The sequence below is a fragment of the Panthera leo genome, chromosome B1 (assembly GCF_018350215.1).
Source record: "Panthera leo isolate Ple1 chromosome B1, P.leo_Ple1_pat1.1, whole genome shotgun sequence".
Classification (NCBI taxonomy): domain Eukaryota; kingdom Metazoa; phylum Chordata; class Mammalia; order Carnivora; family Felidae; genus Panthera; species Panthera leo.
Window position 1 is genome coordinate 156,797,107 of NC_056682.1, and position 19,283 is coordinate 156,816,389.

General features: G+C 36.5%; 1 long non-coding RNA gene across 1 annotated transcript in view; it reads right to left on the reverse strand.

The window, feature by feature from the left end:
* Nucleotides 1-4,603: 4,603 nt before the first annotated feature.
* The window catches only part of LOC122217146, a 73,263-nt gene continuing 58,583 nt past the window's right edge, over nt 4,604-19,283 (reverse strand). Inside the window, exon 4 of the long non-coding RNA XR_006201313.1 lies at nt 4,604-4,684. This is a non-coding gene — a long non-coding RNA (uncharacterized LOC122217146). The remainder of the gene's footprint in view (nt 4,685-19,283) is intronic.

Below are 19,283 nucleotides of genomic sequence, written 5' to 3' on the forward strand. Positions count from 1 at the left end.
GCCAAGTTTCAGTAGATAGGTCTGCTACTAGTCTTATGTGTCTACCTTTGTAAGTTAGGGCCCATTTATCCCTGGCTGCTTTCAGAATTCTCTCTTTATCCTTGTATTTTGCCAGTTTCACTATGATATGTTGTGCAGAAGATCAGTTCAAGTTATGTCTGAAGGGAGGTCTCTGTGCCTCCTCGATTTCAATGTCTGTTTCCTTCCCCAGATCAAGGAAGTTCTCAGCTATGATTTGTTTGAGTACACCTTCAGTCCCTTTCTCTTTCTCTTCTTCTGGAACTCCTATGGTATGGATATTTTTCCCTTTCATTGAATAGCTTAGTTCTCTGATTCTCCCCTGGTGGTCCAGAATTTTTTGATCTCTCTTTTTCTCAGCTTCATATTTTTCCATCATTTCATCTTCCATTTCACTTAATCTCCCCTCTGCCTCTTCAATTCTTGCTGTCACTGCCTCTAGCTTATTTTGCACTTCGTTTACATTATTTTTTAATTCATCATGACTAGTTTTTAGTTCCTTGATCTTTGCAGCAATAGATTCTCTGCTGTATTCTATGCTTTTTTCCAGCCCAGCGATTAATCTTATGACTTTTATTCTAAATTCTGATTCAGATATATTGTTTATATCTGTTTTGATCAATTTTAGCTGTCATTTCTTCCTGGAATTTCTTTTGAGGATAATTCTTCCATTCCATTATTTTGGCTAGTTTTCTGTCCTTTATGTGTTTTAAAAATTTGTTATGTGGCCTGCACCTGCGAGTACTAGTATATTAAAGAGGAGTCAAACACTGTCCAGAGCCTGGCCCTTCAGCAGGTGTTTTTTTTGGAGTGTTACTTGCTCTCTGTTGTTGTGACTTTGGTTACTTTATCCTTCTACTCTAGTGATGTTTTGGACCCTCCACCATATGTGCTTTGATTTGTTCTTTTAAATAGCCCTGGAAAGGAAAACAAACAAACACAAAACAAACAGAAAACAAAGAAACACACAAATAAAAACAAACAAACCAAAAAACAGAAACACCAGCTACAAGTAAACAACAGGATGGAACCTATGCTGATAGGAGAGGCCTTATCCCATACAAAGAGAGAAATGACAGGGACAGGGAAAAAGAAAATAAAAATTTACCAGACAGAGAAACTATACAGCTAATCCGGAGAGAGACAAAGGAAAATAAAGAAGAAGGTGGGGAGAAAAGAAAAGAAAAGAAAAGAAAAGACAAGAAAAGAAAAGAAATGAGAATTGACCAGACAGAGAAACTATGGTTTAATTCAGAGAGACAAAAGGGAAAATAAAGGAGGTGTAGAACATGTATAAAGAGAATAGATCGAATGTGTCTGCGTAAGCAACCCAACAACCAGAGTAACCAGACTAGAGGAGGGAAGAGATAAGAAGGAGAAAAGGAAGGAAAAATATATAAAATATATTTATACATAAAATGAGAACTGTCCAAGAATTAAATCAGGCGATGCAACAGTGCAACAGGTCTAGAGGAGGGGCTGCCTTGTTCCTCGGCATCAATCCAGCTCCAGTAGATATGCAGTTACCAAGTGCAGAGGGGTGTGGTTTGGTGTGGGCAGGTCCCACCTCCCCTGAGGTCCCCAGTGTCCGATTCCTGAAGCCCCACCTTGGTGATGGGGAGAAACATGACGACACCCCAGTCTCTCCTCCACGGACTGGGTGTCCCAAACTATTCTCTTCAAGCTGTCCTCACTGTGCCACAGGCACAAATGAGGTGGTTTGTCCTGCTCCACCAACTCCTGTGCCTCCCTGGTGCTTGACTGGGATTTAAACCCCAATGTCTTGAAGATTCCCGCTCTGTGCGTCCAGGTTCTGAGAAAGAGCCACCCACCACCTCACAGTGCTGCTCCAGTGGTTTGTCCCTCTCCGCTGGCTCCTGTACCTCCCTGGTGCTTGGCTGGCACTTAAACAAACCCAGATGTCTTTAAGGTTCCCACTCCATATGCTCTGGTTTCAGGGAAGTACCTCCTTTGAGTGGATATATACCTTCTTTCACCAGAACTCCAGGGAGGGAATTGCTTTTTCCCACTGTAGACTGCACATCTGAACTAGTTACCAAGAGAGGGACTGGGTCCTCTCATCCCCAGGTGTGAGAACAGGGCAGCCTACCCCAGTCTGGAGAAAGCCCTGCAGTTAGAGATTGGATCTTTCTTTGTCCCGGTCCATGGTTTTCCTCTTGTCCAGATACAGTCCTACACTTCCCCAGCCTCTCTTTCTCTTCCCTTTGTCTCTGCTGAAGGGGATCCCTCCCGTCCATTCCTACGCCACCCATTTTATCTCTCCCAGTTTGCAGTCATGCACCTATGGCCCACGAGGTTGTCCACAAGTGCCCCTGGAGACATCTCTGACACTCTGCAGCCTGGATTCTTGGAATTCAAAGTCCTTTGGCCTCAACACTTCTGTATTTGAGAGACAAGGGAACTTTGGGTCTCCCTATTTCTCTGTGATGTTGAATCTCTCAGATACACCCCATGGGGGATATTTTAAATGCATAATTGGCATGATATGAAAGCAGTGATTCTTCACTATCTTAAAAAAAACTTGTGGGCAAAATACATAGAAACAAGAAGAGTCTCATGTATACAACTGGATGTTTTGAAACTGGAAGATACTAAACCTCCCATTCAAATGACCCTGTAGATACCACCATCCATAACAATATAATACTTTGACATCTCAGTCTTCCTCTTCCTGTCAGGTTCAGTTCTGCTCCATTCTCCCACTGATCCTTAGCACCCAGCACAGTGTCTTACAAAGGATAAATACTCCATAGTCATTTTATCCATGAATTACAAAACAAACAAACAAACAAAAACACTAACTGCCTTCCTCACCTTTTTCTCTCCCTTCTTCAGTAGGTCACTGATTCCTTAACTAAGAGTTAGACTCTGGTGCTACAGATATGTGATGGACAGTGTTTTGATCGTAGAATCCTGGATTGAGAAAAGAACTAGAATATGGTAGAAAATACGGTGTGCTTCCAGGGATACCAGATTAACTATTTTTCTATCTTTATGTAGAAATGTCAATCTCATGGTCATGACAATATTGACTTTCTCTGGGAGCACAGAGATGGTTGGGTACACTATATATCATAAACATTAAACTCTAAAACATTAAAATAGATTTTGTGAGGACACATTTGAATACTTTATCATTTGTCTAAATGCATGAATAAGCATTGTATACACTTTACAGTGATAATCAGAAAATGGTGTAATTCACACATTCATTCAAGCAATAAATCTTATGGTAATATAATATGTGTATTATTGAAATTGCCTGAGCCTACACTGCTCATTTTAGACTGTGTAGACTGCTGCAGCATTTTTTTGTTAACCAAATGATATAGTTTCTACAAAATCATAGAGGGCAGAAGTCCTGTTTGACACATCTGTGTCACTTACCCCTGTAACTGAAGCATTCATGTTCATCGTATATATTTTTCATGAATGAACGAATGAGCTATTTCCAGAAACATTGCAGGTTAGAAATTGTAACACAATGAAACTTTTAAATATACCTGCAGAATGGGTGTTGCTTTTAGAATACATAGTCCAAAGGAAAACATTTTTTTTGTTCAGGCTCTAGTTGAACAGTTGTTAGATACGTTTCTAAACAAAACATGCCAGTTAATGTTTCACTCATTAAGTGTCTTAATTAGAAACACATTAAAATTATATCTTGGAACAAGTACAAATTCACCATATCTTACTAATTTTTTTCCTGAACTATTTTGCAATTATGAACCTTAAATATTACATTCATATGTTTTGCTAGACTGTGGAAATACTGCTAGAATAACATGATAAATAATTAAATATTTTATCATTTTTTTCTATACTCAAATACAGTGAAAATGAAGCACATAGCACTTTGAATGAACTGGAAATCTATCCCAAATAATTATTTTTGATGAACTGTTATTCAATTAAGTTTTTTATGGATGCCAGTTCTGGAATAGTAACAAAAATTTAGCTATGCATTTCTTTACCTAGACATTTTGATTGTACCATTTTAGTTTAGAAAAAAATCTAAGTGAAGAACTATGTATTTCCAACAATATGATTTGCCACATTGTTAATGCCCTCAAATTTAATTGTTCACCAAAACAGAACTAGATAAATAAAAAATATTCCCATTCAATAGAATATTTATATTTATCAAAAAAATTGATCTCCATATGCTACCATAGAAGAATGTCCAAGGTATTTTGATGAAGGACATAAAAATGTATTAGTCATGGCATCATTTTGTTTCTCTAAAAATGGTAATTAATAATCATATATAATTTTCCATTTGAAAAAGTAAAGAGCACTCTTATCTCTTTATATATAAAAAGGAATACTTCCCTTTTAGAATATATATTCCAACAGCAACATAAAACCTATAGATAAATGTAGAAGCTTTGTTATATCAACTATATCAAGATGGCATTTGATAAATTCTCTGAATATTCTTTTTTCCTAAACTTGGTTGGATTGTTCAAGAAGAATTAGTAACTGAAGTATATATTTATAAACAGAAGTGCACATATTGTTTGTTCTAGATATCGTGAACAAATTTTCAAAATAAATGCAATCCATCGAAGTGAATTTGTTTGTACATGTAATAGGATTCACATGCCAACCTTTCTTTACTTCTGGGATTTCCTTCCATGTTTCCCTGGGGAGAGGAAAGCATAACATCATTAGCTTCTTCCCCTCTCTTCCTCCTCCCCTTTGCCACCTGCCTTAACTCCTTCCTTTTCAAAAGATGAGACACTTATTTGGCCACCAAGTTAAAGAACAGAACCTGACCTGCATAAATGGTTATTTCTTCTCTTTTGTCATAGGATACCTATGATCAGGGAGGGGTATATTAAATTTGGGGGTTTGGTATCAAGAAATAAACTAATCAGTAGATAATTGGCATTATTAGCAATAAGGGATATTTGGGTTTCACCTTCTGTACTCTTTTTGTCCTAGTTCTCCTTTAGTTCAAACTTGAGTTGGGAGAGATGGATGTTATTTATTGTTTCGTAAGTCCATAACAATTATCGGATGGGATTCCAAATAATATTGAAAACATAGCTCAAAATTTCCCCCAAATAAGTCAAGTTACGTTATTCTGTTTTTGCCAGTTTTGTCTGATTACAAAACCAAAATGTATTGAAAATTTTATAAAAATTAAATAGAAGACCTATACTTAAGAAGTATAATAATTATACTAAATATAATACAATCTAAATAGAATAAAAGAGCATATGTATTTCTAACAAATATAATAAGATTTAAACAGATAAAATAAAAGAATAAAATTGTTTCTTTTAATACATAGGAACAGCTATAGCTAACATTCTGTCACAGCATATTGTTTTTTTTTTTTTTTTTTTTTTATTTTTTTAATCTACATCCAAGTTAGCATAGAGTGCAACAATGAATTAGGGAGTAGATTCGTTAATGCCCCTTACCCACTTAGCCCATCCCCCCTCTCACAACCCCTCCAGTAACCCTCTGTTTGTTCTCCATATTTAAGAGTCTCTTGGAGCGCCTGGGTGGCTCAGTCGGTTGGGCATCTGGTTTCGGCTCAGGTCATGATCTCACGGTCCGTGAGTTCGGGCCCCGTGTCGGGCTCTGTGCTGACAGCTCAGGGCCTGGAGCCTGTTTCAGATTCTGTGTCTCCCTCTCTCTCTGACCCTCCCCCATTCATGCTCTGTCTCTCCCTGTCTCAAGGATGAATAAACATTAAAAAAAAAGAAAAAAAAGAGTCTCTTATGTTTTGCCCCCCTCCCTGTTTTTATATTCTTTTTGTTTCCCTTCCCTATTTTCATCTATTCTGTGTCTTAAAGTGCTCATATGAGTGAAGTCATATGATATTTGTCTTTGTCTGACTGACTAATTTCACTTAGCAATAATACCCTCTAGTTCCATCTGCATAGTTGCAAATAGCAAGATTTCATTCTTTTTGATTGCTGAGTAATGCTTCATTGTGTGTGTGTGTATATATATATATATACATATATATATACGTATATGTATATGTGTATATATATATATATATACATATATATATACGTATATGTATATGTGTATATATATATATATATATACCACACATACATATATATATATATATATGTGTGGTATATATATATACCACATCTACTTTACCCATTCATCCATTGATGGACATTTGGGCTCTTTCCATACTTTGGCTATTGTTGATAGTGCTGCTATGAGCATTGAAGTGCATGTGTCCCTTCAACACAGCATACCTCTATCCCTTGGATAAATACCTAGTAGAGCATTTTCTGGGTGCACCAGCTTCCATTCCCACCAGAAGTGCAAAAGAGATCCTCTTTCTCCTCATTCTCGCTGTGCAGAAGCTTTTTATTTTGAAGATGTCCCAATAGTTCATTTTTGCTTTTGTTTCCTTTGCTTCCAGAGATGTGTTGAGTAAGAAGTTGCTGTGGCCAAAGTCAAAGAGGTTTTGCCTGCTTTCTCCTCGAGGATTTTGATGGCTTCCTATCTTACATTTAGGTCTTTCATCCATTTTGAGTTTATTTTTGTGTATGGTGTAAGAAAGTGGTCTAGGTTCATTCTTCTGCATGTCGCTGTCCAGTTTTCCCAGCACCACTTGCTGAAGAGACTGTCTTTATTCCATTGGATATTCTTTCCTTCTTTGTCAAATATTAGTTGGCCATACGTTTGTGGGTCCATTTCTGGGTTCTCTATTCTATTCCATTGATCTGAGTGTCTGTTCTTGTGCCAGTACCATACTGTCTTGATGATTACAGCTTTGTAGTATAGCTTGAAGTCTGAGATTGTTATGCCTCCTGCTTTGGTTTTCTTTTTCAAGACTGCTTTGGATATTCAGGGTCTTTTCTGGTTCCATACAAATTTTAGGATTATTTGTTCTAGCTCTGTGAAGAATGCTGGTGTTATTTTGATAGGGATTGCATTGAATGTGTAGATTGCTTTGTGTAGTATTGACATATTTACAATATTTGTTCTTCCTATCCAGGAGCATGGAATCTTTTTCCATTTTTTTTATGTCTTCTTTAATTTCTTTCATAAGCTTTCTATAGTTTTCAGTGTATAGATTTTTCACCTCTTTGGTTAGATTTAGTCCTAGGTATTTTATGGGTTTTGGTTCAATTGTAAATGGAACCGATTCCTTGATTTCTCTTTCTGTTGCTTCATTGTGCATATTGGGTTCTTAATGATTATTTTAAATATTTGTGATTACCTGAAAATATAATTTATATTCTGGTACAGCCAATTAACAGTTTTGATATAAACATTTTCCTTGTTCATAAGATGCCAATAAGCTTAATTTTAATCCTTCCATTGTCAATGGTTGAGATGCATCTTTTTCTTTGAATCTCCTTTGTACTAGGGATTTAAGTTATTTCCCCAATTTCTCACCATTGTACATAGTGTTGTTATAAAAATCCTTGACCCCAAATCACTGTTTTCCTTCATATAGAAATTGCTGAATGCAAATTTACACAACAAACTGAATTTCCAAAAAAGTGATAGGAATTTAAATTCTCAAAGGAGTGAAAAAATTTAGAAGTTTTTCATGCATTTTTTTTTACTAAAAAAAAAAGTAATAAATGCTCATTGTAGAAAAATTGAAAAAATATAGAACTTGGACTTTCAGAAAACCTACAGTAACTTATAAAGTTTTGTGTACCTTTTAGTTTTAATATCAACCTGGACTCCCTGCCTATCTTTCCTATGGATGCAACACAATGCATTAAATGGGGTAACTACAATTTCCTATTTTCTATTCCTTCAAGATTATTTACTGTGAGATGCATACACGTTTCACATCGAATCCATTAGAGCATTCATCTTATGTAATAGCACAAATATGTCTGAAGTTGCACCAGCTTAGCAGGGAAAAACTGGGTCTAAAATAACAGTTGCAAAACAATTTCTGTGGCTTTACAGTTACCCTTTGTGTGGAATGTACTCCCTTTCCATTCCCTAATTCAATTATCTCAGGTAATTCATGGCGTCTCCAGGCCACTGTTCAGCATCCTTTGAGTTAGATGCCTAGGATATCTCAGGAAGCATGGTATTTTCCACCTTCAGTGGCACATTGGGTGAGATCCTTGGTGTTGCTGTCACACAAAGCATTAGTTATATAATATATTCAAGCCTCACCATACTTCACATATAATAAGTATTTTCAAATTAAACATTTCATAGATCTCTTTATTCCTCCTCCCCTATAAATGTATTTCTTAGATAATATTGTCCATCTCAGGGAGAGATACCACTATCCACCTAGTTGCTAAAACCAAATCCAAGAGATCACCCTTAATTTCTTTAGTTTTCTCACTCTTGACATCCAATCCACTGCATATTTTATCAATTTTCCCCCCAAAACATATTCTACTTATTTCTACTTCTCTCCAGTTTTATTACTATGTCCCTGGTATCAGCCTCAACCATATCTCACTTAGACTACTAGAATAGTGCCTACCTGGCCTTCTGTTTTTACTTCCACTCCAGAATCTCTCTTTTGCACTGAAGATCTAGGGATATTTCCAAAATGTAAATCATGTCAAGTAACTCCACTGCTCAAAATCCTGCAATGTCTTTCTATCACAAAGAGATTAAACTTTCTACACTTACTCTATACTGCTGGACTTACGTGCATGAGACCTCCCTGAATTTCTGATATCATTTTCATAATGCTCATGAACTAAGGCTTCCCACTCTACATTTCTCAGATCCTTGAATGGCTGGCTCCTTGTCATTCAGATTTCATGTCACATGACAATTTAAGTGAAAGAGCATCCTGTTAACATATATGCACTGTGATTTCCTTCCTACTTGATGATGCCTTATGACCTATTAACTTTATAATTAACTTGAGTACACTAGTAATTAGTGTTTTTTACAAATTTTTTAAATGTTTATTTATTTTTGAGAGTGAGAGAGAGACAGAGTGTGAGTGGGGGAGGGGCAGAGAGAGGTAGACACAGAATCTGAGGCATGCTCCAGGCTCTGAGCTGTCAGCGCAGAGCCTGACAAGGGGCTTTAACTCATGAACCCTGAGATCATGACCTGAGCCAAAGTCAGATACGTAACTGACTGTGCCACCTAGGAGCTCCGCAAATAATAGTTTTAAGAAATTATATGTTGCATACATTTTATGAGCAATTGCTTCTTTGTGAATAACTTTCATTTGCATTAAAAATGAAAAATATTTGGCCATATTAAAAATTCCTGGAGAATATTTTTTTCTTACAAGTATAGATATAGATTCCATATGTTCTGGTATTTATTGTTCTGTTGTTTATGAAGGAAACTATTTTTTTTTTCCTTTAAAACAAAGCTCCTAAATTTTTCATTTTTAGTGAAAGCCTTGTATTTCTTAATTATTAAGGTTCTAAAATGTTATATGGTATGTGTAGATTTTCAGACTTCTAAAAATTTATTTATTTATTTTGAGAGAAAGAGAAAATGTGGGTTGGTGGGGGCCAGAGAGAGAGAGAGAGAGAGAGAGTGAGAGAGAATTCCAAGCAGGCTCCACCTCATCAGCACAGAGCTTGACATGGGGCTCAGACCCACAAACCATGAGATCATGACCTGAGCCAAAGTCAGACACTTAACCAAGTAAGCCACTCAGGTGCCTGGATTTTCAGAATTTTTTGACAATATTCAAAAAATGTGCTCTTTTGAAAGAACACATTCTGATCATTTATAACACCAGAGTGAGCTTAATACATTTATTTTGTTGATTTTGTTTTTACCTGTTACTCAAGAGTCACTAAAAGAAATACTACAGTGAGTCCCCTCCAGTTCTGCTTCTTCAGATGTATCAACTTCCCCTTGATTGATTTAGTCTTTTTATGGTTGTTTTTCTCTATATTCCAGAGCCTTGGAATATATGACTCTCATATGGTGTCCATTTTCCTATTATTTTTTATTATTTTATTTATTTATTTTGAGAGATAGATTCAAAGCATGAGATGGGAAGGGGCAGAGAGAGAGGGAGAGATAATCCCAAGCAGGCTCCTCATTATCAGTGCACACCCCAATGTGGGGGCTGATATCTCACACTTGCTGATAACTTGCTGATATCGTAAAAGCCATGAGATCACAACCTGAGCAGAAATCAAGAGTTGGATGCTTAGCGGACTGAGCCACCCAGGCACCCCTTTGCTATTATATTTTTGAGTTTATTTATAGTTAATTTTTATGTGATCTACTTCAATTTTCCATGTATTTGTTTTCACACGCGCGCGCGCACACACACACACACACACACACACACGATATCACTGTGTACACATGCATGCGTATACATTTCTCTTTAGCTTCATTCCTTTTGATAATTTTTTTGTGTGGGTCAGGGGGTGGGTGGAGATGATTAACTGAACTTAAGTGGTTGTTTTATTTATTTATTTTTTCAACGTTTTTTATTTATTTTTGGGACAGAGAGAGACAGAGCATGAACGGGGGAGGGGCAGAGAGAGAGGGAGACACAGAATCGGAAACAGGCTCCAGGCTCCGAGCCATCAGCCCAGAGCCTGACGCGGGGCTCGAACTCACGGACCGCGAGATCGTGACCTGGCTGAAGTCTGACGCTTAACCGACTGCGCCACCCAGGCGCCCCTTAAGTGGTTGTTTTAAAAGACAGCTGCTAGGCTGCTTGTTTTCAAAACTCTATTGCACTAAATACCAATATCCCATTAGTTTCTGATAGATGTGTTATAAGAATATTCTCATGGTTAAGCCTTAAAGTGCTTCTTATTGTATCCCTTTGGAGGAATTTTACATATAAAAGGCTCTTAAAATGTCCACAGTAAAGAACATATTAACTTTGTTTAATCTATTATTTTAACATATATACATTAACATTCTGTTTTGATGGTTGACTTCCATTAGAAAGTCCATCATAATGTAATACAGTAGCTTGTCTTGCTCAATACCAACCTAAATTTGTTGTCAGTGTATAAAGAAATGAGACAAAGATATTACTTTTCAAATTTCATTAACATTAGAGTTTTGGATATGATTTAGGTTTTACAAATTAGATTGAGCAACCTTTAGCCACAGGAGGTAAGAAAATTTCTTAAGTGAGTTTACTTTTGAGTGGAGTTACTTGTCACAAGAGTGGCAGGGAGCAAACATGTTTACTAATGAGAGTTCTTACAGAGGTGTCATGGTCCTGGAGGTAACAGCTTTGGTGGCAACGTCTAGTCAGTCCCCTCTAAAGGGGCAGAAGTGGCATGTACACTGGTTTCTGGGTCTATGGTTTAATTTAGGGAATATTGCCTAGAAATTCAGGTTTCAGTGTGTTAGTTTCATCCTCTAATTCTCTCTTAATAAACCCAAGTCTATTTAAAGTCATTGGAAATAATTGGAAGTTATAACTTTTTGTGTTTAGTAATTGTTACTAAAAAGGAAAAAAAGGCAACAAAACAATCTCTAAAGAAAATGGGAATCAGGAATGGTTATCTAACATGATTGGGGTTTAAGACTGCAAAGAAACTATCACCATCAGAGAATGAAAAACCAGTAAAACAAGCATAGATATTTGGTGACAGCATTGCCATTCTGGGTTATGGTACCGCTGTTACAAACCACCAGTGCAGGATCTTTTAAAGCAGCAGCCCTAGCAAGTCTTTTTTATGAAAGTTGATGTATTGATAGGTACACAGAGAGATCCCAATAATGTAAAGGAGACATGTTTGTGAATTCAAATAAATTTGTATATCCCCAAATTCTTTTTTTAATTAATTTATTTATTTTGAGAGAGAGAGAGAGAGAGAGAGAGAGAGAGAACGAGTAGAGCAGGGCAGAGAGAGAGAGAGTCCCAAGCAGGCTCTGCTCTGTCAGCCTGGAGCCCAATGCAGGGCTTGAACTGATGAACTGCAAGATCATGACCTGAGCCAAAACCAATTGTTGGACACTTAACCGACGGAACCACCCAGGTGCCCTTGTATATCCCAAAATTCTAAATTCCGTGAACTTTTTCTGACAGCAGAGACTGTCCCCTTACAAGTGCACTGAAGTAATTCATGCCCTGAAAAACCTTGTAATGACATCATTTGCATTATTTACATCGTCAATGTCTTCATGCCCCATTCTCTCATCCATCCATAATTACCTCTAGATTTATAACTATATTAAATCTAGCTTGCACAGAGAATTGTATGCAATTTTAACTCAAAAGAAAAAGACCTACATAGCAAAATAATTATAAAATCATATTAATTTATGTCAGTGTAAATCCTGCGACTGTTGTGGAAATGGATTCAGAAAGCTACATGAGAGAAGAGTCTTACATTTAACTAAAACTGGCTTCATCAGTAGGGGCATATAAATTCTTTATCAAAAGCGCCAACTCCTGGTTGTTTGACCATCTGGACTCCATGTTGGTCAATGCTAAATGCAGTTGAGTTGGTGGAAATGGTTTGGTATAACATTATAGGAAGGAATCCTGGGAGCCACACATGGATTTTTGATTTATATAATCAGTAAAAGGTAAGAAGCAAACCAAATCCTTTTGTGACCATGCTAATACCTTGACAAACTCACTAATGACATTTACTAGCTGGAGAATACTTATCTCTAAGATACTTTTAGCAGGATATAGACAATGTATTTACAATCATTTCTGGTTAACACACCTGGAATCTATGAATCTATGAAATCTTTTAGGCATAGCTCCATTAAAACAAATATCACCTAAACTATGTAACTGTTGGAGTATAAATTGAAGATATTTCAAGGCCAAAATAGCTTCTTTTTGAGAAACACACATCACTTAGGGACCTCCTCTGTTAAAATGGGCCAGGCAGCATCCTAACGTGAAAAGCCAAGACCTGGAGAATGGTTTTGGTAATCCTGATTGCTTCAAGTTTCATCTGGGTTTCACCATTACCTGCATTCTTAAAAGTATTACCACCATTTGATACAGAATAAGAGGACTGATTCTCATTTGGTAACTGATACTTCATGTTACCTCCATACCATTGGCCAGAATTTGGATCTATGAGTCACAGACATTTTAAAGAGAGGCTGGAAAATGTAGTCTGAATTCTGGATTGTCAGATTTCTCACTAAAAAATAGAGCGTTCATTTATAAAGGAAGAAAAGAAGCCTATAGATTGAGATAGTCACTTGTCTCTAACACAGGTGGTAGAGAAAAGGAAATCAAAGAGCTTTTTAGGGACTTCTGAAGAAGAACAATCAGGTTGGATCAGAGTGACTTGTTAGATGGATGGATATTGGATTGTAGATGGACCCATAGCCTAAGTTTGAGTGTCTTGATTGAGAGTTCCCTTCTTTCTTTGTTGGCTTCAGTCACCATCAGGGCAATGCTTCCATAACTCAATCTTTGTTCAACTGCCACAATTTATATAGCCCTGTGTGTTTGTAGCACTTGTAACAGTTTTGTTTGCAGTCCGATTTCTGAAAAGTGAAGGTAGTTTTGATAATTAAAATTTATCTATGTGGAATCTAAAATAACAAATAAACAAAATAAAACAAAGAAAACTCAAGGATATAGAGAACAGACTATTGGTTATCTGAAGGGAAAGAGATTGGGGATGGGCAGAATGGATGAAAGGGGTCAACCGTATGGTGATGGATAAAAACTGGGCTTGTGGTGATCGCTTTGTAGTGTTATACAGATATAGAATTAAAAAGCCAGCCATGTAAAACTTCTATTAAAAGAAGAAATTCACATTAGGCCCAGAATAACTTTGGGTTTTGTTAATACAGATTTTCAAAAATTTTAAGACCTGTTATATAATGTTAACTTTTAATACAAGTTAGGTTTCAAAAACAGTTTATTCAAATTCATTATTTTCAGCATATCTTTTATTATACCTTAAAGTAGTTCAGTTAGATTAGATTCCATCTATAAATTTGATTATTAAAAAGAATAAATGCATGACAAAACTCTCTAAAATGTTAACATAAATATCTGTGTAAGAACATATGGTAAGCATGTTTATAATATTAATTTATCCTTTTAATTAAAACTTATCTATAAGGACTTTTGAGTGTTTTTTTTTAAGCCAGGATGGAGAACACTTTATAAAATTGTCAAGATCTTATTTTGTCACGTTATATTTGTAGTAAAACTTCTATATCAAACCCCAGACCATACCAATCTTTAACATTTATTTTTTTTTGAGAGAGAGACACAGATAGACAGTGTGTGAGTGGGGGAGGAGTAGGTAGAGAGGGAGACACAGGATCCCAGGCAGGCTCCAGGCTTGAACTGTCAGTACAGAGCCTGATGCGGGGCTCAAACCCACAAACCATGAGATCATGACCTGAGCTGACGTCAGACGCACAACTGACTGAGCCACCCAGGTGTCCCAAACCACACCAGTCTTAAATTCTTAAACATCTATAGAACTAATGAGGTAGCTTGCCAGAGTTTATGCAGATGTGGTAACAAAGAGCCTGGAGGAAATACTTTTACCCTACAATACAAGAAAGAGACTAGACCCCAAGAAAAATGCCTTCAGGAACCAAACAAGGAACTGTATTAGGTTTCTAGGTAATAATTAATAAGTCTATAGTCAATTAAAAATGGAATTACTGGGGCAACTGGGTGGCTCAGTCGGTTAAGCGTCCGACTTTGGCTCAGGTCATGATCTCGCAGTCTGTGAGTTCAAGCCCCGCGTCAGGCTCTGTGCTGACAGCTCAGAGCCTGGAGCCTGTTTCAGATTCTGTGTCTCCCTCTCTCTGGCCCTCCCCCATTCATGCTCTGTCTCTCTCTGTCTCAAAAATAAATAAACGTTAAAAAAATTTTTAAAAAATAAATAAAAAAATTAAAAAAATAAAAATAAAAATGGAATTACTAAAAAAAATGGAATTACTGTGTTGTATATCTGAAACTAATGCAACATTGTGTCAATTATATTTCAATTAAAAAAAAGAAAAGAAAAGCCAAACTAAAGGCATTCAAAGCATATTTTTTGAATGTTTATTTATTTTTGAGAAACAGAGAAGACAGAGTGTGAATGGGGGAGGGGCAGAGAGAGAGGGAAACACAGAATCTAAAGCAGGCTCAAGGCTGTGAGCCCAATGTGGGGCTCGAACTCATGAATCCTGAAATCATGACCTGAGCAAAGTCAGATGCTTAACCAACTGAGCCATCCAGGCACCCCTTAAATACATATTAATAAACACTAAATACTGTCTGTGAGCTATTAGTTTGTAATCTCTATTCTGGACATTAAGATTTGGATAAAGGAAAGTGGGCCACTATGTTCGCTCCAGGCAAAAGATCCGGAAAAAAAGCAAATAGAAGAATGACCCATTTGACTAAAGTCTCCATGGAACAATGAATGCCACAGCATCAGCAGCCAACTTCAGGGATGCACACGGTGCCCAGAGCAGGCAGGACCTCAGACCACATGTCAGTGCTTACAGCATCAGGACCTGGCATCTTTCCTGGCAAAAGATCCCTCTGGGTATTGTGAGAGCACAGTGTGCTGGCAGTAGATTTGGTGGCACCTGTGGCTGAACAACTCCCTTTGTTGTCCATAATACCAGAAGTTATCTTCTATTATCATCATAGAAGATATGTCCATGAATCCTTGTGCCACATACTTTCCAAGGGCTACGTGTATTGACACACTAAATCCTGAGACCTTAGCCTCTTGCTTAAAGGCTCAGTCCATTAAGCGTCTGACTTTGGCTCAAATCATGATCTCACAGTTTGTGAGTTCCAGCCCCGTGTTGAGCATTGGACTCTGTGCTGACAGCTCAGAGCCTGAAGCCTGCTTCGGGTTCTGTGTCTCACTGGCTCTCTGCCCCTCCCCTGCTCATGCTCTGTCTCTCTCGCCTTCAAAAATAAATAAATATCAAAAAAGATTTTTTTTTAAGTCACATACAATAGGCGTTGAGTCAAGATTCAAACTCAAAATATCTGTTTCTAAACATTAAGGTGTGCTGACAGACAGAGTATATAATTAAAGGAACACATTAGGGATTTACAGAGGATCCCGGAATGATTTGGAAACTTGAAGGATTAGCAGGAGTGAGGATTAGCATAGAGAGGAGGTGTCACCACCAGAAAAATTGTATGGGGCCTTTGACGTAACTTAGTTTCACTCTTAGATAAAATAGATTACCTTAAGTAATTCAAAGGTGAAATGTATGCCTCTGAACATGATCTTGACCAAATTTTATTAATGAAATTGAACCAATTCCCTTTGCAATCTATCCATAGGAAAGATGAAGCCCAGATTAACATAGATATACATTCCAACAGTTTGCAGTTAAAAATTCTCAAAAGTAAGATATGTTTTTTGAAAATCAAAACAGTGTTTTTATAAATATTGCATCTATGGACACAGGTATAGATTTTTTTTTCTCAGTTAACAAATAACAATCAATTCCAATACATATTAGCTGCATAGAAATCAATTATGTTGCAAGTGTAAAGAATACAAGATTCTAGATTGTGTAATTAATATATTTTGTTTTAAAATATTCATATTTGTAGATTGTATGTTAGATTTATGTTGAATTTTTTTTCATTTTTTATGTTTGTTTATTTTTGAGAGAGAGAAACAGAGCATGAGTGGGGAAGGGACAGAGAGAGAGGGAGAAATAAAATCTAAAGCAGGCTTCAGGCTCTGAGTTGTCAGCACAGAGCCCAATGCCAGGCTCAAACTCACCAACCTCTGGATCATGACCTGAGCTGAAGTCAGACGCTCAACCAACTGAGCCACTCAGGTGCCCTGATTTATATTGAAGTTTTAATGGTTCAATTACAAATATTAAACGGAGATTCCATCCTCATTAAAAAGGTTCAAATCTCAGCTCACAGAAAAGTGGTATTCAAACTTAAAAAAAAATCCACCTCTTAATAATTATTAATAATTACTCCCAAATATAAACTTTAAAACAAATTGTGTATGTAAGCAATTATCCTGACATGCTATACATTCTGTAAGCATAGTCAGAATACTCAAAATATAGATATTTAAAAAATGAAGATGAAATAATTTTTTTAATCTTTCTAATCACAAGAACATCAGAGCATTCTTAACTCAGAAAATGAACTACAAGACAGAGCACTATTCGTTTTTAAATATAATGGTTCTAAATCCCTATTTCTGATAATTTGATATTTTCCCAAATGTTGCCAGCTTATCAGATAAGATAAAAATCATCATTGCTTTGTCTCATGACGTAGCAGATAAGAGCTTAAATTAGGATGTGTAAATATTGTATCTGCTATTTTTTTTTTGTTTATTTTGAATCATTGGTGCTAATTTTAATAGGCTGTTTCCTTATAGGAATGTTTTAAGGTCATTTTCTAATTTTGACACTTATTTAGCTTAAACTAGTTAATATAACCCATATACCATGTTAACTTGCCATATGTAAGCTGGACTTGTTCAGAATACAGTTAAGACCTTGGTTTGTGAGCATAATTTGTTCCAGAAACATGCTTGTAATCCAAAGCACTTGTATATTAAAGCAAATTTCCCCATAAGAAATAATGGAAACTCAGATGATTTGTTCCAAATCATACCAAAGATGATATTCCAAAAATATCCATATAAAAATGATTATAATACTGTAATATAATACTAAATAATAAAGGAAATACAAAATATAAAGAAAAATAAACAAATTAACCTGCACTTGCCTTTGAAAATCTTCATGGCTGGTGTGAGGGAACAAGAGAGAGGAGGGTTATTGTGCAGGACGACTTTCACTATCACTAACAAATTTTGACTACAGTACAGTATTAATAAATTGTCATATACTGTATTTAATGTAAATGGCAATAAGGCATCAGAGGAAAGGGTCTCTATCTGCAGGCAGCCTGACCTAGAGTGAGGCAAAGCATTCTTAAGCTTCCTCTTGTATGCAAAAGCAAAGGACTGTCCATAGGTGGTTTGAAGTGATAAAAAATACACTAGTGCCAGTTGTGGGCACCTTCTAATGTTCTGAAAAATCACTGATTTCTGCCAAACACCTCTGTCTGAGACTGAGCATCCAAGCATGGGAGATAATCACCCACAATCCCACAGCATGCATGTGTGCAAAAGAGAGAGAGAGAGAGAGGAACCATTGGCTCAGTTGTGATCATGTGACATTCGGCATCACTTAGTACTTGTATTGCAAGACATGGTTCGTTTATCAAGTTAAAATTTATTAGAAATATTTGCTTCTCTTGTGGAACACCCGAAGAACAAGTTACCCACAATTCGAGTTTTTATTGTACATTGAAAAGGAAGAAACTCTGAGAGTGCCATTTTTACCTAATGCCTCATAGAACTTTACTCTTCCTTGAGGGTAATATCCTATTGTTTACATTATACATGACCTTCTGATATATAACAGCTTTAGAAAACGTGCCAGTCTAAATATTAAAAATTAGTAAAGCATAATTCCATATAAATTTTTAAATAAAAAATTTTGTATTAAAATGTATACTTCTCTGGGGTACCTGAGTAGCTCAGTCAGTTGAGTGTCTGACTTGCTTTTGACTCAGTTCATAATCCCATGATAGTAGGATTGGGCTCCTTGCTGAGCACAGAGCCTGCTTGAGATTTTCGGCTCTCCCTCTGCCCCTCTCTCTCACTAGCATATTCTCTCTCTTTCTCTCTAAAATAAATAAATAATGTACACTTCTCATTTTAGATATCTGCTATTTAGATCAGTGGTATACAATTACTTTTTATTTTTTTATTTTTTAAATGTTTAAAAAATGTTTATTTTGCAAGAGAGCAAGAGAGAGAGAGAACTAGAGTGAAGAGAGTCAGAGTGAGAGAATATGAGAGAGAATCCCAAGTAGGCTCCATGCTGTCAGCACAGAGCCTAATAATACAGGGTTTGATCTCACAACCCATGAGAAATCAAGAGTCAGATGCTTAACTGACTGAGCCTCCCTAGTGCCCAGGTATACAATTATTTTTAGTTATCAGTAATGCACAGTAGAAAGAGACAACAAAAAATAAATATATACTGGGGCATCAGTGCAGCTCAGTTGGTTGAGCATCCAACTCTTGATTTCAGCTCAGGTCATAATCTCATGGTTCATGTGATAGAGTCCTGTGTTGGGCTTCATGCTAAGCATGAAGACTGGTTAATATTTTCTCTCTATCCGTCTCTACCCCTCTTCCCCACTCATGCTCTCTCTCCCTCTCTTCCTAAACTGAAGAAAACTAATAAATAAAAACAATAAACACATACATATATTTTAAATATATCTTTTAAAATATTTTGAAACTTTATTTTCTGTAAGCTGTGTGGTATAATCACTCCGA